The sequence below is a fragment of the Labrus bergylta genome, chromosome 23 (assembly GCF_963930695.1).
Source record: "Labrus bergylta chromosome 23, fLabBer1.1, whole genome shotgun sequence".
Taxonomy (NCBI): Eukaryota; Metazoa; Chordata; class Actinopteri; order Labriformes; family Labridae; genus Labrus; species Labrus bergylta.
In genome coordinates, this window is record NC_089217.1 from 14,581,033 (window position 1) to 14,600,772 (window position 19,740).

Consider the following 19,740-nt stretch of genomic DNA (forward strand, 5'->3'; position numbering starts at 1 on the left):
AAACTCGGAGACCTGGGCTTCAACACCTCCCTCCGTCACTGGATAATGGACTTTCTGACCAACAGACCCCAGTATGTTAGGTCAGGACACACCTGCTCCACCACCATCACACTCAACACAGGCGTACCACAGGGCTGTGTGCTGAGTCCATTCCTCTACTCCCTCTTCACCCACGACTGCAGACCTGTACATGGATCCAACACCATCATCAAGTTTGCAGACGATACAGCGGTGATTGGCCTCATCAGCAACAACGATGACACGGCCTACAGGGAGGAGGTACAGCATCTGGCCGCCTGGTGTGCTGACAACAACCTGCTCCTCAACACCAGCAAGACGAAGGAGATCATCGTGGACTTCAGGAGAGAAAGAGGAAGCACGCACAACCCCATTCACATCAACGGGATGGCTGTTGAACGTGTCTCCAGCTTCAAGTTCCTGGGAACCCACATCACAGAGGACCTCTCCTGGTCCACTAACACCTCCAGTCTGGTTAAGAAGGCTCATCAACGCCTCTTTTTCCTGAGGACACTGAAGAGACACCACCTGTCTTCAGCTGTACTGATGAACTTCTACCGCTGTGTGATCGAGAGCATCCTGACCAGCAGTGTCTCAGTCTGGTACGGAAACTGCTCTGTCGCAGACCGTAAGGCGCTACAGCGGGTGGTAAAAACCGCCCAGCGCATCACAAGGTGTCCACTTCCGGCCATTGAGGATGTCCAAAGAACACGCTGTCTGCGGCGAGCTCACGGCATTCTTAAAGACTCCTCCCACCCTGCCCACAGACTGTTTACCCTCCTGCCCTCCGGCAGGCGCTTCAGAAGCCTCCGGACCAGAACCAGCAGACTGAGGAACAGCTTTTTCCCCAGAGCTGTTTCTCTACTGAACTCTACCCCCCGAACTCTGAACTCTGTCTCTCTCTCTCTCTCCCTCTCTCTCTCCGCACCCTGCTGACCCCCCTTTCCCCTCCATATCACCTCACTCCCCGAACTCTGTATTCTGTCTCTCTCTCTCCCTGTATTCGAACTCTGTATTCTGTCTCTCTCTCTCTCTCTCCCTCTCTCTCTCCGCACCCTGCTGACCCCCCTTTCCCCTCCATATCACCTCACACCCATCATCCCCCCACCTCTCCTCCTGGTCACACACACACATCTCTCATCCATCTGTATTATTGTATTATAGTACGTTCATATTCTGTAAATTATCTGTAAACTGTATAACATGCTCACTGCATCTTAATCTGTAAATTATTAGTATAGCATGCTCACCGCATCTTATTCTGTATATTATTAGTATAGCATGCTCACTGCATCTTAATCTGTACATTATTAGTATAGCATGCTCACTGCATCTTAATCTGTACATTATTAGTATAGCATGCTCATTGCATCTTAATCTGTACATTATTAGTATAGCATGCTCACTGCATCTTAATCTGTATATTATTAGTATAGATGCTCACTGCATCTTAATCTGTATATTATAATCCTAAGAACACACTTATTTTGTAGCATTACTTATTTATAGCATTTATTTATTTTTATTGCATCCCATTAAGCCAGCCATCCAGATATACCTCATAATTCACTTTTTTTTGGCTACATCTGTAAATTTTGCAATTACTGTACATAGCACAGAATCACTGTACATAGCACAGAATTACTGTACATAGCACAGACTCTTGCACTCAATTACTGTACATAGCACAGACTCTTGCACTTTCTGCTTATTTGCACTTCTGGTGAGATGCCAAACCTCATTTCGTTACTCTATACCTGTATATGTGTAATGACAATAAAGTTGAATCTCATCTCATCTCAAAACAGATATAAAGAGTCTCAATCACCATGAGCCAACCCTCAAGTGTAAACATACAGTTGTTTCTTAGAATAGATTCCTATACTAAATTTGACCTCGTAAGCTAGGACAAGCATAGGTGATGCAGTCAGGATGGCCGAGCGGTCTAAGGCGCTGCGTTCAGGTCGCAGTCTCCTCTGGAGGCGTGGGTTCGAATCCCACTTCTGACACACTTAAGCTTTTCCTTGCAACTGTATTTTCTTTATGCCCTCTTTATCCGGTTATCTGCCCTTTAACTGCAACACGCAAAAAATTGTTTCACTGCTATTTCAGGTTGCTTTACATTGGTTCCATGGTGTAATGGTTAGCACTCTGGACTCTGAATCCAGCGATCCGAGTTCAAATCTCGGTGGGACCTGGTTTTGAGGCATTCCAGGTTGAAAGTCTGTTACAGGGGCCATGATGGTCCAGGGAGACCAGGGAGACCTTGAGGGGAAGTCATCCAATCCTCCTAAAGGGTGCCATATGATCTCCTTACCTTCTGTTAGCACAGGCCGTACGAGAGTTGTTACACTTAGATTGCCGCATAAACAGTTTGTAGCACTCTTCATTAAAAGGACATTACTCTCGTTGAAATTGCTTACAGGACAGTTGTTAAGCTGCAAAAACACATTCCAAAGCAAAGTCCAACACAAGGCCTTTTGAAATAATTGATTTAGGGTATGGGAAAAAAAAAGTAGCTACCTGGCAATCACCACTGAAACAAGAACATTTTCAGTGAATCTCCACACTGCCCTGTACCTCATCACTAGGTTCCACCAACACTTGAAGTCAGATCACTGGATTCAAAGTCCAGAGTGCTAACCATTACACCACGGAACCAGTGGATTCATTACGTCAAGTGTTTTATTTATTGTTTTCATTGCAGGACAAAAGTACTGGAAAGTTGCCAGTTGATGGTTGGCTACCAGACCAAGATGCCAATCTCTCACAAGTCCTTTGATCATGTAGCTTTCACAGCCCCTCAGCATTCAGGTTTGTTGGCCCAATATTAAAACAGATATAAAGAGTCTCAATCACCATGAGCCAACCCTCAAGTGTAAACATACAGTTGTTTCTTAGAATAGATTCCTATACTAAATTTGACCTCGTAAGCTAGGACAAGCATAGGTGATGCAGTCAGGATGGCCGAGCGGTCTAAGGCGCTGCGTTCAGGTCGCAGTCTCCTCTGGAGGCGTGGGTTCGAATCCCACTTCTGACACACTTGTGCTTTTCCTTGCAACTGTATTTTCTTTATGCCCTCTTTATCCGGTTATCTGCCCTTTAACTGCAACACGCAAAAAATTGTTTCACTGCTATTTCAGGTTGCTTTACATTGGTTCCATGGTGTAATGGTTAGCACTCTGGACTCTGAATCCAGCAATCCGAGTTCAAATCTCGGTGGGACCTGGTTTTGAGGCATTCCAGGTTGAAAGTCTGTTACAGGGGCCATGATGGTCCCCGGAGACCAGGGAGACCTTGAGGGGAAGTCATCCAATCCTCCTAAAGGGTGCCATATGATCTCCTTACCTTCTGTTAGCACAGGCCGTACGAGAGTTGTTACACTTAGATTGCCGCATAAACAGTTTGTAGCACTCTTCATTAAAAGGACATTACTCTCGTTGAAATTGCTTACAGGACAGTTGTTAAGCTGCAAAAACACATTCCAAAGCAAAGTCCAACACAAGGCCTTTCGAAATAATTGATCTAGGGTATGGGGAAAAAAAAGTAGCTACATGGCAATCACCACTGAAACAAGAACATTTTCAGTGAATCTCCACACTGCCCTGTACCTCATCACTAGGTTCCACCAAGACTTGAAGTCAGATCACTGGATTCAAAGTCCAGAGTGCTAACCATTAAGCCACGGAACCAGTGGAATCATTACGTCAAGTGTTTTATTTTTTTTTCATTGCAGGACAAAAGTACTGGAAAGTTGCCAGTTGATGGTTGGCTAGCAGACCAAGATGCCAATCTCTCACAAGTCCTTTGATCATGTAGCTTTCACAGCCCCTCAGCATTCAGGTTTGTTGGCCCAATATTGAAACAGATATAAAGAGTCTCAATCACCATGAGCCAACCCTCAAGTGTAAACATACAGTTGTTTCTTAGAATAGATTCCTATACTAAATTTGACCTCGTAAGCTAGGACAAGCATAGGTGATGCAGTCAGGATGGCCGAGCGGTCTAAGGCGCTGCGTTCAGGTCGCAGTCTCCTCTGGAGGCGTGGGTTCGAATTCCACTTCTGACACACTTGTGCTTTTCCTTGCAACTGTATTTTCTTTATGCCCTCTTCATCCGGTTATCTGCCCTTTAACTGCAACACGCAAAAAATTGTTTCACTGCTATTTCAGGTTGCTTTACATTGGTTCCATGGTGTAATGGTTAGCACTCTGGACTCTGAATCCAGCGATCCGAGTTCAAATCTCGGTGGGACCTGGTTTTGAGGCATTCCAGGTTGAAAGTCTGTTACAGGGGCCATGATGGTCCAGGGAGACCAGGGAGACCTTGAGGGGAAGTCATCCAATCCTCCTAAAGGGTGCCATATGATCTCCTTACCTTCTGTTAGCACAGGCCGTACGAGAGTTGTTACACTTAGATTGCCGCATAAACAGTTTGTAGCACTCTTCATTAAAAGGACATTACTCTCGTTGAAATTGCTTACAGGACAGTTGTTAAGCTGCAAAAACACATTCCAAAGCAAAGTCCAACACAAGGCCTTTCGAAATAATTGATCTAGGGTATGGGAAAAAAAAAGTAGCTACATGGCAATCACCACTGAAACAAGAACATTTTCAGTGAATCTCCACACTGCCCTATACCACATCACTAGGTTCCACCGAGACTTGAACTCGGATCACTGGATTCAAAGTCCAGAGTGCTAGCCATTACACCATGGAACCAGTGGAATCATTATGTCAAGTGTTTTTTTTTTTTTTTCATTGCAGGACAAAAGTACTGGAAAGTTGCCAGTTGATGGTTGGCTAGCAGACCAAGATGCCAATCTCTCACAAGTCCTTTGATCATGTAGCTTTCACAGCCCCTCAGCATTCAGGTTTGTTGGCCCAATATTGAAACAGATATAAAGAGTCTCAATCACCATGAGCCAACCCTCAAGTGTAAACATACAGTTGTTTCTTAGAATAGATTCCTATACTAAATTTGACCTCGTAAGCTAGGACAAGCATAGGTGATGCAGTCAGGATGGCCGAGCGGTCTAAGGCGCTGCGTTCAGGTCGCAGTCTCCTCTGGAGGCGTGGGTTCGAATCCCACTTCTGACACACTTGTGCTTTTCCTTGCAACTGTATTTTCTGTATGCCCTCTTTATCCGTTTATCTGCCCTTTAACTGCAACACGCAAAAAATTGTTTCACTGCTATTTCAGGTTGCTTTACATTGGTTCCATGGTGTAATGGTTAGCACTCTGGACTCTGAATCCAGCGATCCAAATTCAAATCTCGGTGGGACCTGGTTTTGAGGCATTCCAGGTTGAAAGTCTGTTACAGGGGCCATGATGGTCCAGGGAGACCTTGAGGGGAAGTCATCCAATCCTCCTAAAGGGTGCCATATGATCTCCTTACCTTCTGTTAGCACAGGCCGTACGAGAGTTGTTACACTTAGATTGCCGCATAAACAGTTTGTAGCACTCTTCATTAAAAGGACATTACTCTCGTTGAAATTGCTTACAGGACAGTTGTTAAGCTGCAAAAACACATTCCAAAGCAAAGTCCAACACAAGGCCTTTTGAAATAATTGATTTAGGGTATGGGAAAAAAAAAGTAGCTACCTGGCAATCACCACTGAAACAAGAACATTTTCAGTGAATCTCCACACTGCCCTGTACCTCATCACTAGGTTCCACCAAGACTTGAAGTCAGATCACTGGATTCAAAGTCCAGAGTGCTAACCATTACACCACGGAACCAGTGGATTCATTACGTCAAGTGTTTTATTTATTGTTTTCATTGCAGGACAAAAGTACTGGAAAGTTGCCAGTTGATGGTTGGCTAGCAGACCAAGATGCCAATCTCTCACAAGTCCTTTGATCATGTAGCTTTCACAGCCCCTCAGCATTCAGGTTTGTTGGCCCAATATTGAAACAGATATAAAGAGTCTCAATCACCATGAGCCAACCCTCAAGTGTAAACATACAGTTGTTTCTTAGAATAGATTCCTATACTAAATTTGACCTCGTAAGCTAGGACAAGCATAGGTGATGCAGTCAGGATGGCCGAGCGGTCTAAGGCGCTGCGTTCAGGTCGCAGTCTCCTCTGGAGGCGTGGGTTCGAATCCCACTTCTGACACACTTGTGCTTTTCCTTGCAACTGTATTTTCTGTATGCCCTCTTTATCCGTTTATCTGCCCTTTAACTGCAACACGCAAAAAATTGTTTCACTGCTATTTCAGGTTGCTTTACATTGGTTCCATGGTGTAATGGTTAGCACTCTGGACTCTGAATCCAGCGATCCGAATTCAAATCTCGGTGGGACCTGGTTTTGAGGCATTCCAGGTTGAAAGTCTGTTACAGGGGCCATGATGGTCCAGGGAGACCTTGAGGGGAAGTCATCCAATCCTCCTAAAGGGTGCCATATGATCTCCTTACCTTCTGTTAGCACAGGCCGTACGAGAGTTGTTACACTTAGATTGCCGCATAAACAGTTTGTAGCACTCTTCATTAAAAGGACATTACTCTCGTTGAAATTGCTTACAGGACAGTTGTTAAGCTGCAAAAACACATTCCAAAGCAAAGTCCAACACAAGGCCTTTCGAAATAATTGATCTAGGGTATGGGGAAAAAAAAGTAGCTACATGGCAATCACCACTGAAACAAGAACATTTTCAGTGAATCTCCACACTGCCCTATACCACATCACTAGGTTCCACCGAGACTTGAACTCGGATCACTGGATTCAAAGTCCAGAGTGCTAGCCATTACACCATGGAACCAGTGGAATCATTATGTCAAGTGTTTTTTTTTTTTTTTCATTGCAGGACAAAAGTACTGGAAAGTTGCCAGTTGATGGTTGGCTAGCAGACCAAGATGCCAATCTCTCACAAGTCCTTTGATCATGTAGCTTTCACAGCCCCTCAGCATTCAGGTTTGTTGGCCCAATATTGAAACAGATATAAAGAGTCTCAATCACCATGAGCCAACCCTCAAGTGTAAACATACAGTCGTTTCTTAGAATAGATTCCTATACTAAATTTGACCTCGTAAGCTAGGACAAGCATAGGTGATGCAGTCAGGATGGCCGAGCGGTCTAAGGCGCTGCGTTCAGGTCGCAGTCTCCTCTGGAGGCGTGGGTTCGAATCCCACTTCTGACACACTTGTGCTTTTCCTTGCAACTGTATTTTCTGTATGCCCTCTTTATCCGTTTATCTGCCCTTTAACTGCAACACGCAAAAAATTGTTTCACTGCTATTTCAGGTTGCTTTACATTGGTTCCATGGTGTAATGGTTAGCACTCTGGACTCTGAATCCAGCGATCCAAATTCAAATCTCGGTGGGACCTGGTTTTGAGGCATTCCAGGTTGAAAGTCTGTTACAGGGGCCATGATGGTCCAGGGAGACCTTGAGGGGAAGTCATCCAATCCTCCTAAAGGGTGCCATATGATCTCCTTACCTTCTGTTAGCACAGGCCGTACGAGAGTTGTTACACTTAGATTGCCGCATAAACAGTTTGTAGCACTCTTCATTAAAAGGACATTACTCTCGTTGAAATTGCTTACAGGACAGTTGTTAAGCTGCAAAAACACATTCCAAAGCAAAGTCCAACACAAGGCCTTTTGAAATAATTGATTTAGGGTATGGGAAAAAAAAAGTAGCTACCTGGCAATCACCACTGAAACAAGAACATTTTCAGTGAATCTCCACACTGCCCTGTACCTCATCACTAGGTTCCACCAAGACTTGAAGTCAGATCACTGGATTCAAAGTCCAGAGTGCTAACCATTAAGCCACGGAACCAGTGGAATCATTACGTCAAGTGTTTTATTTTTTTTTCATTGCAGGACAAAAGTACTGGAAAGTTGCCAGTTGATGGTTGGCTAGCAGACCAAGATGCCAATCTCTCACAAGTCCTTTGATCATGTAGCTTTCACAGCCCCTCAGCATTCAGGTTTGTTGGCCCAATATTAAAACAGATATAAAGAGTCTCAATCACCATGAGCCAACCCTCAAGTGTAAACATACAGTTGTTTCTTAGAATAGATTCCTATACTAAATTTGACCTCGTAAGCTAGGACAAGCATAGGTGATGCAGTCAGGATGGCCGAGCGGTCTAAGGCGCTGCGTTCAGGTCGCAGTCTCCTCTGGAGGCGTGGGTTCGAATTCCACTTCTGACACACTTGTGCTTTTCCTTGCAACTGTATTTTCTTTATGCCCTCTTTATCCGGTTATCTGCCCTTTAACTGCAACACGCAAAAAATTGTTTCACTGCTATTTCAGGTTGCTTTACATTGGTTCCATGGTGTAATGGTTAGCACTCTGGACTCTGAATCCAGCGATCCGAGTTCAAATCTCGGTGGGACCTGGTTTTGAGGCATTCCAGGTTGAAAGTCTGTTACAGGGGCCATGATGGTCCAGGGAGACCTTGAGGGGAAGTCATCCAATCCTCCTAAAGGGTGCCATATGATCTCCTTACCTTCTGTTAGCACAGGCCGTACGAGAGTTGTTACACTTAGATTGCCGCATAAACAGTTTGTAGCACTCTTCATTAAAAGGACATTACTCTCGTTGAAATTGCTTACAGGACAGTTGTTAAGCTGCAAAAACACATTCCAAAGCAAAGTCCAACACAAGGCCTTTTGAAATAATTGATTTAGGGTATGGGAAAAAAAAAGTAGCTACCTGGCAATCACCACTGAAACAAGAACATTTTCAGTGAATCTCCACACTGCCCTGTACCTCATCACTAGGTTCCACCAAGACTTGAAGTCAGATCACTGGATTCAAAGTCCAGAGTGCTAACCATTACACCACGGAACCAGTGGATTCATTACGTCAAGTGTTTTATTTATTGTTTTCATTGCAGGACAAAAGTACTGGAAAGTTGCCAGTTGATGGTTGGCTAGCAGACCAAGATGCCAATCTCTCACAAGTCCTTTGATCATGTAGCTTTCACAGCCCCTCAGCATTCAGGTTTGTTGGCCCAATATTGAAACAGATATAAAGAGTCTCAATCACCATGAGCCAACCCTCAAGTGTAAACATACAGTTGTTTCTTAGAATAGATTCCTATACTAAATTTGACCTCGTAAGCTAGGACAAGCATAGGTGATGCAGTCAGGATGGCCGAGCGGTCTAAGGCGCTGCGTTCAGGTCGCAGTCTCCTCTGGAGGCGTGGGTTCGAATCCCACTTCTGACACACTTGTGCTTTTCCTTGCAACTGTATTTTCTGTATGCCCTCTTTATCCGTTTATCTGCCCTTTAACTGCAACACGCAAAAAATTGTTTCACTGCTATTTCAGGTTGCTTTACATTGGTTCCATGGTGTAATGGTTAGCACTCTGGACTCTGAATCCAGCGATCCGAATTCAAATCTCGGTGGGACCTGGTTTTGAGGCATTCCAGGTTGAAAGTCTGTTACAGGGGCCATGATGGTCCAGGGAGACCTTGAGGGGAAGTCATCCAATCCTCCTAAAGGGTGCCATATGATCTCCTTACCTTCTGTTAGCACAGGCCGTACGAGAGTTGTTACACTTAGATTGCCGCATAAACAGTTTGTAGCACTCTTCATTAAAAGGACATTACTCTTGTTGAAATTGCTTACAGGACAGTTGTTAAGCTGCAAAAACACATTCCAAAGCAAAGTCCAACACAAGGCCTTTTGAAATAATTGATTTAGGGTATGGGAAAAAAAAAGTAGCTACCTGGCAATCACCACTGAAACAAGAACATTTTCAGTGAATCTCCACACTGCCCTGTACCTCATCACTAGGTTCCACCAAGACTTGAAGTCAGATCACTGGATTCAAAGTCCAGAGTGCTAACCATTAAGCCACGGAACCAGTGGAATCATTACGTCAAGTGTTTTATTTTTTTTTCATTGCAGGACAAAAGTACTGGAAAGTTGCCAGTTGATGGTTGGCTAGCAGACCAAGATGCCAATCTCTCACAAGTCCTTTGATCATGTAGCTTTCACAGCCCCTCAGCATTCAGGTTTGTTGGCCCAATATTGAAACAGATATAAAGAGTCTCAATCACCATGAGCCAACCCTCAAGTGTAAACATACAGTTGTTTCTTAGAATAGATTCCTATACTAAATTTGACCTCGTAAGCTAGGACAAGCATAGGTGATGCAGTCAGGATGGCCGAGCGGTCTAAGGCGCTGCGTTCAGGTTGCAGTCTCCTCTGGAGGCGTGGGTTCGAATTCCACTTCTGACACACTTGTGCTTTTCCTTGCAACTGTATTTTCTTTATGCCCTCTTTATCCGGTTATCTGCCCTTTAACTGCAACACGCAAAAAATTGTTTCACTGCTATTTCAGGTTGCTTTACATTGGTTCCATGGTGTAATGGTTAGCACTCTGGACTCTGAATCCAGCAATCCGAGTTCAAATCTCGGTGGGACCTGGTTTTGAGGCATTCCAGGTTGAAAGTCTGTTACAGGGGCCATGATGGTCCAGGGAGACCAGGGAGACCTTGAGGGGAAGTCATCCAATCCTCCTAAAGGGTGCCATATGATCTCCTTACCTTCTGTTAGCACAGGCCGTACGAGAGTTGTTACACTTAGATTGCCGCATAAACAGTTTGTAGCACTCTTCATTAAAAGGACATTACTCTCGTTGAAATTGCTTACAGGACAGTTGTTAAGCTGCAAAAACACATTCCAAAGCAAAGTCCAACACAAGGCCTTTCGAAATAATTGATCTAGGGTATGGGAAAAAAAAAGTAGCTACATGGCAATCACCACTGAAACAAGAACATTTTCAGTGAATCTCCACACTGCCCTGTACCTCATCACTAGGTTCCACCAAGACTTGAAGTCAGATCACTGGATTCAAAGTCCAGAGTGCTAACCATTAAGCCACGGAACCAGTGGAATCATTACGTCAAGTGTTTTATTTTTTTTTCATTGCAGGACAAAAGTACTGGAAAGTTGCCAGTTGATGGTTGGCTAGCAGACCAAGATGCCAATCTCTCACAAGTCCTTTGATCATGTAGCTTTCACAGCCCCTCAGCATTCAGGTTTGTTGGCCCAATATTGAAACAGATATAAAGAGTCTCAATCACCATGAGCCAACCCTCAAGTGTAAACATACAGTTGTTTCTTAGAATAGATTCCTATACTAAATTTGACCTCGTAAGCTAGGACAAGCATAGGTGATGCAGTCAGGATGGCCGAGCGGTCTAAGGCGCTGCGTTCAGGTCGCAGTCTCCTCTGGAGGCGTGGGTTCGAATTCCACTTCTGACACACTTGTGCTTTTCCTTGCAACTGTATTTTCTTTATGCCCTCTTTATCCGGTTATCTGCCCTTTAACTGCAACACGCAAAAAATTGTTTCACTGCTATTTCAGGTTGCTTTACATTGGTTCCATGGTGTAATGGTTAGCACTCTGGACTCTGAATCCAGCGATCCGAGTTCAAATCTCGGTGGGACCTGGTTTTGAGGCATTCCAGGTTGAAAGTCTGTTACAGGGGCCATGATGGTCCAGGGAGACCTTGAGGGGAAGTCATCCAATCCTCCTAAAGGGTGCCATATGATCTCCTTACCTTCTGTTAGCACAGGCCGTACGAGAGTTGTTACACTTAGATTGCCGCATAAACAGTTTGTAGCACTCTTCATTAAAAGGACATTACTCTCGTTGAAATTGCTTACAGGACAGTTGTTAAGCTGCAAAAACACATTCCAAAGCAAAGTCCAACACAAGGCCTTTTGAAATAATTGATTTAGGGTATGGGAAAAAAAAAGTAGCTACCTGGCAATCACCACTGAAACAAGAACATTTTCAGTGAATCTCCACACTGCCCTGTACCTCATCACTAGGTTCCACCAAGACTTGAAGTCAGATCACTGGATTCAAAGTCCAGAGTGCTAACCATTACACCACGGAACCAGTGGATTCATTACGTCAAGTGTTTTATTTATTGTTTTCATTGCAGGACAAAAGTACTGGAAAGTTGCCAGTTGATGGTTGGCTAGCAGACCAAGATGCCAATCTCTCACAAGTCCTTTGATCATGTAGCTTTCACAGCCCCTCAGCATTCAGGTTTGTTGGCCCAATATTGAAACAGATATAAAGAGTCTCAATCACCATGAGCCAACCCTCAAGTGTAAACATACAGTTGTTTCTTAGAATAGATTCCTATACTAAATTTGACCTCGTAAGCTAGGACAAGCATAGGTGATGCAGTCAGGATGGCCGAGCGGTCTAAGGCGCTGCGTTCAGGTCGCAGTCTCCTCTGGAGGCGTGGGTTCGAATCCCACTTCTGACACACTTGTGCTTTTCCTTGCAACTGTATTTTCTGTATGCCCTCTTTATCCGTTTATCTGCCCTTTAACTGCAACACGCAAAAAATTGTTTCACTGCTATTTCAGGTTGCTTTACATTGGTTCCATGGTGTAATGGTTAGCACTCTGGACTCTGAATCCAGCGATCCGAATTCAAATCTCGGTGGGACCTGGTTTTGAGGCATTCCAGGTTGAAAGTCTGTTACAGGGGCCATGATGGTCCAGGGAGACCTTGAGGGGAAGTCATCCAATCCTCCTAAAGGGTGCCATATGATCTCCTTACCTTCTGTTAGCACAGGCCGTACGAGAGTTGTTACACTTAGATTGCCGCATAAACAGTTTGTAGCACTCTTCATTAAAAGGACATTACTCTTGTTGAAATTGCTTACAGGACAGTTGTTAAGCTGCAAAAACACATTCCAAAGCAAAGTCCAACACAAGGCCTTTTGAAATAATTGATTTAGGGTATGGGAAAAAAAAAGTAGCTACCTGGCAATCACCACTGAAACAAGAACATTTTCAGTGAATCTCCACACTGCCCTGTACCTCATCACTAGGTTCCACCAAGACTTGAAGTCAGATCACTGGATTCAAAGTCCAGAGTGCTAACCATTAAGCCACGGAACCAGTGGAATCATTACGTCAAGTGTTTTATTTTTTTTTCATTGCAGGACAAAAGTACTGGAAAGTTGCCAGTTGATGGTTGGCTAGCAGACCAAGATGCCAATCTCTCACAAGTCCTTTGATCATGTAGCTTTCACAGCCCCTCAGCATTCAGGTTTGTTGGCCCAATATTGAAACAGATATAAAGAGTCTCAATCACCATGAGCCAACCCTCAAGTGTAAACATACAGTTGTTTCTTAGAATAGATTCCTATACTAAATTTGACCTCGTAAGCTAGGACAAGCATAGGTGATGCAGTCAGGATGGCCGAGCGGTCTAAGGCGCTGCGTTCAGGTTGCAGTCTCCTCTGGAGGCGTGGGTTCGAATTCCACTTCTGACACACTTGTGCTTTTCCTTGCAACTGTATTTTCTTTATGCCCTCTTTATCCGGTTATCTGCCCTTTAACTGCAACACGCAAAAAATTGTTTCACTGCTATTTCAGGTTGCTTTACATTGGTTCCATGGTGTAATGGTTAGCACTCTGGACTCTGAATCCAGCAATCCGAGTTCAAATCTCGGTGGGACCTGGTTTTGAGGCATTCCAGGTTGAAAGTCTGTTACAGGGGCCATGATGGTCCAGGGAGACCAGGGAGACCTTGAGGGGAAGTCATCCAATCCTCCTAAAGGGTGCCATATGATCTCCTTACCTTCTGTTAGCACAGGCCGTACGAGAGTTGTTACACTTAGATTGCCGCATAAACAGTTTGTAGCACTCTTCATTAAAAGGACATTACTCTCGTTGAAATTGCTTACAGGACAGTTGTTAAGCTGCAAAAACACATTCCAAAGCAAAGTCCAACACAAGGCCTTTCGAAATAATTGATCTAGGGTATGGGAAAAAAAAAGTAGCTACATGGCAATCACCACTGAAACAAGAACATTTTCAGTGAATCTCCACACTGCCCTGTACCTCATCACTAGGTTCCACCAAGACTTGAAGTCAGATCACTGGATTCAAAGTCCAGAGTGCTAACCATTAAGCCACGGAACCAGTGGAATCATTACGTCAAGTGTTTTATTTTTTTTTCATTGCAGGACAAAAGTACTGGAAAGTTGCCAGTTGATGGTTGGCTAGCAGACCAAGATGCCAATCTCTCACAAGTCCTTTGATCATGTAGCTTTCACAGCCCCTCAGCATTCAGGTTTGTTGGCCCAATATTGAAACAGATATAAAGAGTCTCAATCACCATGAGCCAACCCTCAAGTGTAAACATACAGTTGTTTCTTAGAATAGATTCCTATACTAAATTTGACCTCGTAAGCTAGGACAAGCATAGGTGATGCAGTCAGGATGGCCGAGCGGTCTAAGGCGCTGCGTTCAGGTCGCAGTCTCCTCTGGAGGCGTGGGTTCGAATTCCACTTCTGACACACTTGTGCTTTTCCTTGCAACTGTATTTTCTTTATGCCCTCTTTATCCGGTTATCTGCCCTTTAACTGCAACACGCAAAAAATTGTTTCACTGCTATTTCAGGTTGCTTTACATTGGTTCCATGGTGTAATGGTTAGCACTCTGGACTCTGAATCCAGCGATCCGAGTTCAAATCTCGGTTTTGAGGCATTCCAGGTTGAAAGTCTGTTACAGGGGCCATGATGGTCCAGGGAGACCAGGGAGACCTTGAGGGGAAGTCATCCAATCCTCCTAAAGGGTGCCATATGATCTCCTTACCTTCTGTTAGCACAGGCCGTACGAGAGTTGTTACACTTAGATTGCCGCATAAACAGTTTGTAGCACTCTTCATTAAAAGGACATTACTCTCGTTGAAATTGCTTACAGGACAGTTGTTAAGCTGCAAAAACACATTCCAAAGCAAAGTCCAACACAAGGCCTTTTGAAATAATTGATCTAGGGTATGGGAAAAAAAAAGTAGCTACATGGCAATCACCACTGAAACAAGAACATTTTCAGTGAATCTCCACACTGCCCTGTACCTCATCACTAGGTTCCACCAAGACTTGAACTCGGATCACTGGATTCAAAGTCCAGAGTGCTAGCCATTACACCATGGAACCAGTGGAATCATTATGTCAAGTGTTTTTTTTTTTTTTTCATTGCAGGACAAAAGTACTGGAAAGTTGCCAGTTGATGGTTGGCTAGCAGACCAAGATGCCAATCTCTCACAAGTCCTTTGATCATGTAGCTTTCACAGCCCCTCAGCATTCAGGTTTGTTGGCCCAATATTGAAACAGATATAAAGAGTCTCAATCACCATGAGCCAACCCTCAAGTGTAAACATACAGTTGTTTCTTAGAATAGATTCCTATACTAAATTTGACCTCGTAAGCTAGGACAAGCATAGGTGATGCAGTCAGGATGGCCGAGCGGTCTAAGGCGCTGCGTTCAGGTCGCAGTCTCCTCTGGAGGCGTGGGTTCGAGTCCCACTTCTGACACACTTGTGCTTTTCCTTGCAACTGTATTTTCTGTATGCCCTCTTTATCCGTTTATCTGCCCTTTAACTGCAACACGCAAAAAATTGTTTCACTGCTATTTCAGGTTGCTTTACATTGGTTCCATGGTGTAATGGTTAGCACTCTGGACTCTGAATCCAGCGATCCGAATTCAAATCTCGGTGGGACCTGGTTTTGAGGCATTCCAGGTTGAAAGTCTGTTACAGGGGCCATGATGGTCCAGGGAGACCTTGAGGGGAAGTCATCCAATCCTCCTAAAGGGTGCCATATGATCTCCTTACCTTCTGTTAGCACAGGCCGTACGAGAGTTGTTACACTTAGATTGCCGCATAAACAGTTTGTAGCACTCTTCATTAAAAGGACATTACTCTCGTTGAAATTGCTTACAGGGGCCAGTTGTTAAGCTGCAAAAACTGCAAAGCTGCAAAAACACATTCCAAAGCAAAGTCCAACACAAGGCCTTTTGAAATAATTGATTTAGGGTATGGGAAAAAAAAAGTAGCTACCTGGCAATCACCACTGAAACAAGAACATTTTCAGTGAATCTCCACACTGCCCTGTACCTCATCACTAGGTTCCACCAAGACTTGAAGTCAGATCACTGGATTCAAAGTCCAGAGTGCTAACCATTAAGCCACGGAACCAGTGGAATCATTACGTCAAGTGTTTTATTTTTTTTTCATTGCAGGACAAAAGTACTGGAAAGTTGCCAGTTGATGGTTGGCTAGCAGACCAAGATGCCAATCTCTCACAAGTCCTTTGATCATGTAGCTTTCACAGCCCCTCAGCATTCAGGTTTGTTGGCCCAATATTGAAACAGATATAAAGAGTCTCAATCACCATGAGCCAACCCTCAAGTGTAAACATACAGTTGTTTCTTAGAATAGATTCCTATACTAAATTTGACCTCGTAAGCTAGGACAAGCATAGGTGATGCAGTCAGGATGGCCGAGCGGTCTAAGGCGCTGCGTTCAGGTCGCAGTCTCCTCTGGAGGCGTGGGTTCGAATTCCACTTCTGACACACTTGTGCTTTTCCTTGCAACTGTATTTTCTTTATGCCCTCTTTATCCGGTAATCTGCCCTTTAACTGCAACACGCAAAAAATTGTTTCACTGCTATTTCAGGTTGCTTTACATTGGTTCCATGGTGTAATGGTTAGCACTCTGGACTCTGAATCCAGCAATCCGAGTTCAAATCTCGGTGGGACCTGGTTTTGAGGCATTCCAGGTTGAAAGTCTGTTACAGGGGCCATGATGGTCCAGGGAGACCAGGGAGACCTTGAGGGGAAGTCATCCAATCCTCCTAAAGGGTGCCATATGATCTCCTTACCTTCTGTTAGCACAGGCCGTACGAGAGTTGTTACACTTAGATTGCCGCATAAACAGTTTGTAGCACTCTTCATTAAAAGGACATTACTCTCGTTGAAATTGCTTACAGGACAGTTGTTAAGCTGCAAAAACACATTCCAAAGCAAAGTCCAACACAAGGCCTTTCGAAATAATTGATCTAGGGTATGGGAAAAAAAAAGTAGCTACATGGCAATCACCACTGAAACAAGAACATTTTCAGTGAATCTCCACACTGCCCTGTACCTCATCACTAGGTTCCACCAAGACTTGAACTCGGATCACTGGATTCAAAGTCCAGAGTGCTAGCCATTACACCATGGAACCAGTGGAATCATTATGTCAAGTGTTTTTTTTTTTTTTTCATTGCAGGACAAAAGTACTGGAAAGTTGCCAGTTGATGGTTGGCTAGCAGACCAAGATGCCAATCTCTCACAAGTCCTTTGATCATGTAGCTTTCACAGCCCCTCAGCATTCAGGTTTGTTGGCCCAATATTGAAACAGATATAAAGAGTCTCAATCACCATGAGCCAACCCTCAAGTGTAAACATACAGTTGTTTCTTAGAATAGATTCCTATACTAAATTTGACCTCGTAAGCTAGGACAAGCATAGGTGATGCAGTCAGGATGGCCGAGCGGTCTAAGGCGCTGCGTTCAGGTCGCAGTCTCCTCTGGAGGCGTGGGTTCAAATCCCACTTCTGACACACTTGTGCTTTTCCTTGCAACTGTATTTTCTGTATGCCCTCTTTATCCGTTTATCTGCCCTTTAACTGCAACACGCAAAAAATTGTTTCACTGCTATTTCAGGTTGCTTTACATTGGTTCCATGGTGTAATGGTTAGCACTCTGGACTCTGAATCCAGCGATCCGAATTCAAATCTCGGTGGGACCTGGTTTTGAGGCATTCCAGGTTGAAAGTCTGTTACAGGGGCCATGATGGTCCAGGGAGACCTTGAGGGGAAGTCATCCAATCCTCCTAAAGGGTGCCATATGATCTCCTTACCTTCTGTTAGCACAGGCCGTACGAGAGTTGTTACACTTAGATTGCCGCATAAACAGTTTGTAGCACTCTTCATTAAAAGGACATTACTCTCGTTGAAATTGCTTACAGGGGCCAGTTGTTAAGCTGCAAAAACTGCAAAGCTGCAAAAACACATTCCAAAGCAAAGTCCAACACAAGGCCTTTTGAAATAATTGATTTAGGGTATGGGAAAAAAAAAGTAGCTACCTGGCAATCACCACTGAAACAAGAACATTTTCAGTGAATCTCCACACTGCCCTGTACCTCATCACTAGGTTCCACCAAGACTTGAAGTCAGATCACTGGATTCAAAGTCCAGAGTGCTAACCATTAAGCCACGGAACCAGTGGAATCATTACGTCAAGTGTTTTATTTTTTTTTCATTGCAGGACAAAAGTACTGGAAAGTTGCCAGTTGATGGTTGGCTAGCAGACCAAGATGCCAATCTCTCACAAGTCCTTTGATCATGTAGCTTTCACAGCCCCTCAGCATTCAGGTTTGTTGGCCCAATATTGAAACAGATATAAAGAGTCTCAATCACCATGAGCCAACCCTCAAGTGTAAACATACAGTTGTTTCTTAGAATAGATTCCTATACTAAATTTGACCTCGTAAGCTAGGACAAGCATAGGTGATGCAGTCAGGATGGCCGAGCGGTCTAAGGCGCTGCGTTCAGGTCGCAGTCTCCTCTGGAGGCGTGGGTTCGAATTCCACTTCTGACACACTTGTGCTTTTCCTTGCAACTGTATTTTCTTTATGCCCTCTTTATCCGGTTATCTGCCCTTTAACTGCAACACGCAAAAAATTGTTTCACTGCTATTTCAGGTTGCTTTACATTGGTTCCATGGTGTAATGGTTAGCACTCTGGACTCTGAATCCAGCGATCCGAGTTCAAATCTCGGTGGGACCTGGTTTTGAGGCATTCCAGGTTGAAAGTCTGTTACAGGGGCCATGATGGTCCAGGGAGACCAGGGAGACCTTGAGGGGAAGTCATCCAATCCTCCTAAAGGGTGCCATATGATCTCCTTACCTTCTGTTAGCACAGGCCGTACGAGAGTTGTTACACTTAGATTGCCGCATAAACAGTTTGTAGCACTCTTCATTAAAAGGACATTACTCTCGTTGAAATTGCTTACAGGACAGTTGTTAAGCTGCAAAAACACATTCCAAAGCAAAGTCCAACACAAGGCCTTTTGAAATAATTGATTTAGGGTATGGGAAAAAAAAAGTAGCTACCTGGCAATCACCACTGAAACAAGAACATTTTCAGTGAATCTCCACACTGCCCTGTACCTCATCACTAGGTTCCACCAAGACTTGAAGTCAGATCACTGGATTTAAAGTCCAGAGTGCTAACCATTAAGCCACGGAACCAGTGGAATCATTACGTCAAGTGTTTTATTTTTTTTTCATTTCAGGACAAAAGTACTGGAAAGTTGCCAGTTGATGGTTGGCTAGCAGACCAAGATGCCAATCTCTCACAAGTCCTTTGATCATGTAGCTTTCACAGCCCCTCAGCATTCAGGTTTGTTGGCCCAATATTGAAACAGATATAAAGAGTCTCAATCACCATGAGCCAACCCTCAAGTGTAAACATACAGTTGTTTCTTAGAATAGATTCCTATACTAAATTTGACCTCGTAAGCTAGGACAAGCATAGGTGATGCAGTCAGGATGGCCGAGCGGTCTAAGGCGCTGCGTTCAGGTCGCAGTCTCCTCTGGAGGCGTGGGTTCGAATCCCACTTCTGACACACTTGTGCTTTTCCTTGCAACTGTATTTTCTGTATGCCCTCTTTATCCGTTTATCTGCCCTTTAACTGCAACACGCAAAAAATTGTTTCACTGCTATTTCAGGTTGCTTTACATTGGTTCCATGGTGTAATGGTTAGCACTCTGGACTCTGAATCCAGCGATCCGAATTCAAATCTCAGTGGGACCTGGTTTTGAGGCATTCCAGGTTGAAAGTCTGTTACAGGGGCCATGATGGTCCAGGGAGACCAGGGAGACCTTGA

At 44.2% G+C, this 19,740-nt stretch overlaps 36 non-coding genes across 36 annotated transcripts; 32 read left to right on the plus strand and 4 right to left on the minus strand.

Annotated features, from left to right (window-relative positions):
- Positions 1 to 1,944: 1,944 nt before the first annotated feature.
- trnal-cag (transfer RNA leucine (anticodon CAG)) lies at positions 1,945 to 2,027 on the plus strand. Its single transcript has one exon. It is a non-coding gene; the product is annotated as a tRNA-Leu (tRNA).
- A 116-nt stretch (positions 2,028 to 2,143) lies between these two features.
- trnaq-cug (transfer RNA glutamine (anticodon CUG)) lies at positions 2,144 to 2,215 on the plus strand. Its single transcript has one exon. It is a non-coding gene; the product is annotated as a tRNA-Gln (tRNA).
- Positions 2,216 to 2,975: 760 nt separating this feature from the next.
- trnal-cag (transfer RNA leucine (anticodon CAG)) lies at positions 2,976 to 3,058 on the plus strand. Its single transcript has one exon. It is a non-coding gene; the product is annotated as a tRNA-Leu (tRNA).
- A 116-nt stretch (positions 3,059 to 3,174) lies between these two features.
- On the plus strand, positions 3,175 to 3,246 carry trnaq-cug (transfer RNA glutamine (anticodon CUG)). The gene has a single exon. It is a non-coding gene; the product is annotated as a tRNA-Gln (tRNA).
- Positions 3,247 to 4,004: 758 nt separating this feature from the next.
- trnal-cag (transfer RNA leucine (anticodon CAG)) lies at positions 4,005 to 4,087 on the plus strand. The gene has a single exon. It is a non-coding gene; the product is annotated as a tRNA-Leu (tRNA).
- A 116-nt stretch (positions 4,088 to 4,203) lies between these two features.
- Positions 4,204 to 4,275, plus strand: trnaq-cug (transfer RNA glutamine (anticodon CUG)). Its single transcript has one exon. It is a non-coding gene; the product is annotated as a tRNA-Gln (tRNA).
- Positions 4,276 to 4,667: 392 nt separating this feature from the next.
- On the minus strand, positions 4,668 to 4,739 carry trnaq-uug (transfer RNA glutamine (anticodon UUG)). Its single transcript has one exon. It is a non-coding gene; the product is annotated as a tRNA-Gln (tRNA).
- Positions 4,740 to 5,034: 295 nt separating this feature from the next.
- trnal-cag (transfer RNA leucine (anticodon CAG)) lies at positions 5,035 to 5,117 on the plus strand. Its single transcript has one exon. It is a non-coding gene; the product is annotated as a tRNA-Leu (tRNA).
- A 939-nt stretch (positions 5,118 to 6,056) lies between these two features.
- trnal-cag (transfer RNA leucine (anticodon CAG)) lies at positions 6,057 to 6,139 on the plus strand. Its single transcript has one exon. It is a non-coding gene; the product is annotated as a tRNA-Leu (tRNA).
- A 116-nt stretch (positions 6,140 to 6,255) lies between these two features.
- Positions 6,256 to 6,327, plus strand: trnaq-cug (transfer RNA glutamine (anticodon CUG)). The gene has a single exon. It is a non-coding gene; the product is annotated as a tRNA-Gln (tRNA).
- Positions 6,328 to 6,710: 383 nt separating this feature from the next.
- On the minus strand, positions 6,711 to 6,782 carry trnaq-uug (transfer RNA glutamine (anticodon UUG)). The gene has a single exon. It is a non-coding gene; the product is annotated as a tRNA-Gln (tRNA).
- Positions 6,783 to 7,077: 295 nt separating this feature from the next.
- trnal-cag (transfer RNA leucine (anticodon CAG)) lies at positions 7,078 to 7,160 on the plus strand. Its single transcript has one exon. It is a non-coding gene; the product is annotated as a tRNA-Leu (tRNA).
- Positions 7,161 to 8,097: 937 nt separating this feature from the next.
- Positions 8,098 to 8,180, plus strand: trnal-cag (transfer RNA leucine (anticodon CAG)). The gene has a single exon. It is a non-coding gene; the product is annotated as a tRNA-Leu (tRNA).
- Positions 8,181 to 8,296: 116 nt separating this feature from the next.
- trnaq-cug (transfer RNA glutamine (anticodon CUG)) lies at positions 8,297 to 8,368 on the plus strand. The gene has a single exon. It is a non-coding gene; the product is annotated as a tRNA-Gln (tRNA).
- Positions 8,369 to 9,119: 751 nt separating this feature from the next.
- Positions 9,120 to 9,202, plus strand: trnal-cag (transfer RNA leucine (anticodon CAG)). Its single transcript has one exon. It is a non-coding gene; the product is annotated as a tRNA-Leu (tRNA).
- A 116-nt stretch (positions 9,203 to 9,318) lies between these two features.
- Positions 9,319 to 9,390, plus strand: trnaq-cug (transfer RNA glutamine (anticodon CUG)). The gene has a single exon. It is a non-coding gene; the product is annotated as a tRNA-Gln (tRNA).
- A 749-nt stretch (positions 9,391 to 10,139) lies between these two features.
- Positions 10,140 to 10,222, plus strand: trnal-cag (transfer RNA leucine (anticodon CAG)). The gene has a single exon. It is a non-coding gene; the product is annotated as a tRNA-Leu (tRNA).
- A 116-nt stretch (positions 10,223 to 10,338) lies between these two features.
- Positions 10,339 to 10,410, plus strand: trnaq-cug (transfer RNA glutamine (anticodon CUG)). Its single transcript has one exon. It is a non-coding gene; the product is annotated as a tRNA-Gln (tRNA).
- Positions 10,411 to 11,168: 758 nt separating this feature from the next.
- trnal-cag (transfer RNA leucine (anticodon CAG)) lies at positions 11,169 to 11,251 on the plus strand. Its single transcript has one exon. It is a non-coding gene; the product is annotated as a tRNA-Leu (tRNA).
- A 116-nt stretch (positions 11,252 to 11,367) lies between these two features.
- Positions 11,368 to 11,439, plus strand: trnaq-cug (transfer RNA glutamine (anticodon CUG)). The gene has a single exon. It is a non-coding gene; the product is annotated as a tRNA-Gln (tRNA).
- Positions 11,440 to 12,190: 751 nt separating this feature from the next.
- Positions 12,191 to 12,273, plus strand: trnal-cag (transfer RNA leucine (anticodon CAG)). Its single transcript has one exon. It is a non-coding gene; the product is annotated as a tRNA-Leu (tRNA).
- Positions 12,274 to 12,389: 116 nt separating this feature from the next.
- Positions 12,390 to 12,461, plus strand: trnaq-cug (transfer RNA glutamine (anticodon CUG)). Its single transcript has one exon. It is a non-coding gene; the product is annotated as a tRNA-Gln (tRNA).
- A 749-nt stretch (positions 12,462 to 13,210) lies between these two features.
- trnal-cag (transfer RNA leucine (anticodon CAG)) lies at positions 13,211 to 13,293 on the plus strand. Its single transcript has one exon. It is a non-coding gene; the product is annotated as a tRNA-Leu (tRNA).
- Positions 13,294 to 13,409: 116 nt separating this feature from the next.
- Positions 13,410 to 13,481, plus strand: trnaq-cug (transfer RNA glutamine (anticodon CUG)). The gene has a single exon. It is a non-coding gene; the product is annotated as a tRNA-Gln (tRNA).
- Positions 13,482 to 14,239: 758 nt separating this feature from the next.
- trnal-cag (transfer RNA leucine (anticodon CAG)) lies at positions 14,240 to 14,322 on the plus strand. The gene has a single exon. It is a non-coding gene; the product is annotated as a tRNA-Leu (tRNA).
- A 570-nt stretch (positions 14,323 to 14,892) lies between these two features.
- trnaq-uug (transfer RNA glutamine (anticodon UUG)) lies at positions 14,893 to 14,964 on the minus strand. Its single transcript has one exon. It is a non-coding gene; the product is annotated as a tRNA-Gln (tRNA).
- A 295-nt stretch (positions 14,965 to 15,259) lies between these two features.
- Positions 15,260 to 15,342, plus strand: trnal-cag (transfer RNA leucine (anticodon CAG)). The gene has a single exon. It is a non-coding gene; the product is annotated as a tRNA-Leu (tRNA).
- A 116-nt stretch (positions 15,343 to 15,458) lies between these two features.
- On the plus strand, positions 15,459 to 15,530 carry trnaq-cug (transfer RNA glutamine (anticodon CUG)). The gene has a single exon. It is a non-coding gene; the product is annotated as a tRNA-Gln (tRNA).
- Positions 15,531 to 16,298: 768 nt separating this feature from the next.
- On the plus strand, positions 16,299 to 16,381 carry trnal-cag (transfer RNA leucine (anticodon CAG)). The gene has a single exon. It is a non-coding gene; the product is annotated as a tRNA-Leu (tRNA).
- A 116-nt stretch (positions 16,382 to 16,497) lies between these two features.
- On the plus strand, positions 16,498 to 16,569 carry trnaq-cug (transfer RNA glutamine (anticodon CUG)). The gene has a single exon. It is a non-coding gene; the product is annotated as a tRNA-Gln (tRNA).
- Positions 16,570 to 16,961: 392 nt separating this feature from the next.
- Positions 16,962 to 17,033, minus strand: trnaq-uug (transfer RNA glutamine (anticodon UUG)). The gene has a single exon. It is a non-coding gene; the product is annotated as a tRNA-Gln (tRNA).
- A 295-nt stretch (positions 17,034 to 17,328) lies between these two features.
- On the plus strand, positions 17,329 to 17,411 carry trnal-cag (transfer RNA leucine (anticodon CAG)). Its single transcript has one exon. It is a non-coding gene; the product is annotated as a tRNA-Leu (tRNA).
- Positions 17,412 to 17,527: 116 nt separating this feature from the next.
- Positions 17,528 to 17,599, plus strand: trnaq-cug (transfer RNA glutamine (anticodon CUG)). Its single transcript has one exon. It is a non-coding gene; the product is annotated as a tRNA-Gln (tRNA).
- A 768-nt stretch (positions 17,600 to 18,367) lies between these two features.
- Positions 18,368 to 18,450, plus strand: trnal-cag (transfer RNA leucine (anticodon CAG)). The gene has a single exon. It is a non-coding gene; the product is annotated as a tRNA-Leu (tRNA).
- A 116-nt stretch (positions 18,451 to 18,566) lies between these two features.
- Positions 18,567 to 18,638, plus strand: trnaq-cug (transfer RNA glutamine (anticodon CUG)). The gene has a single exon. It is a non-coding gene; the product is annotated as a tRNA-Gln (tRNA).
- Positions 18,639 to 19,396: 758 nt separating this feature from the next.
- On the plus strand, positions 19,397 to 19,479 carry trnal-cag (transfer RNA leucine (anticodon CAG)). Its single transcript has one exon. It is a non-coding gene; the product is annotated as a tRNA-Leu (tRNA).
- The last annotated feature ends 261 nt before the right edge of the window (positions 19,480 to 19,740 follow it).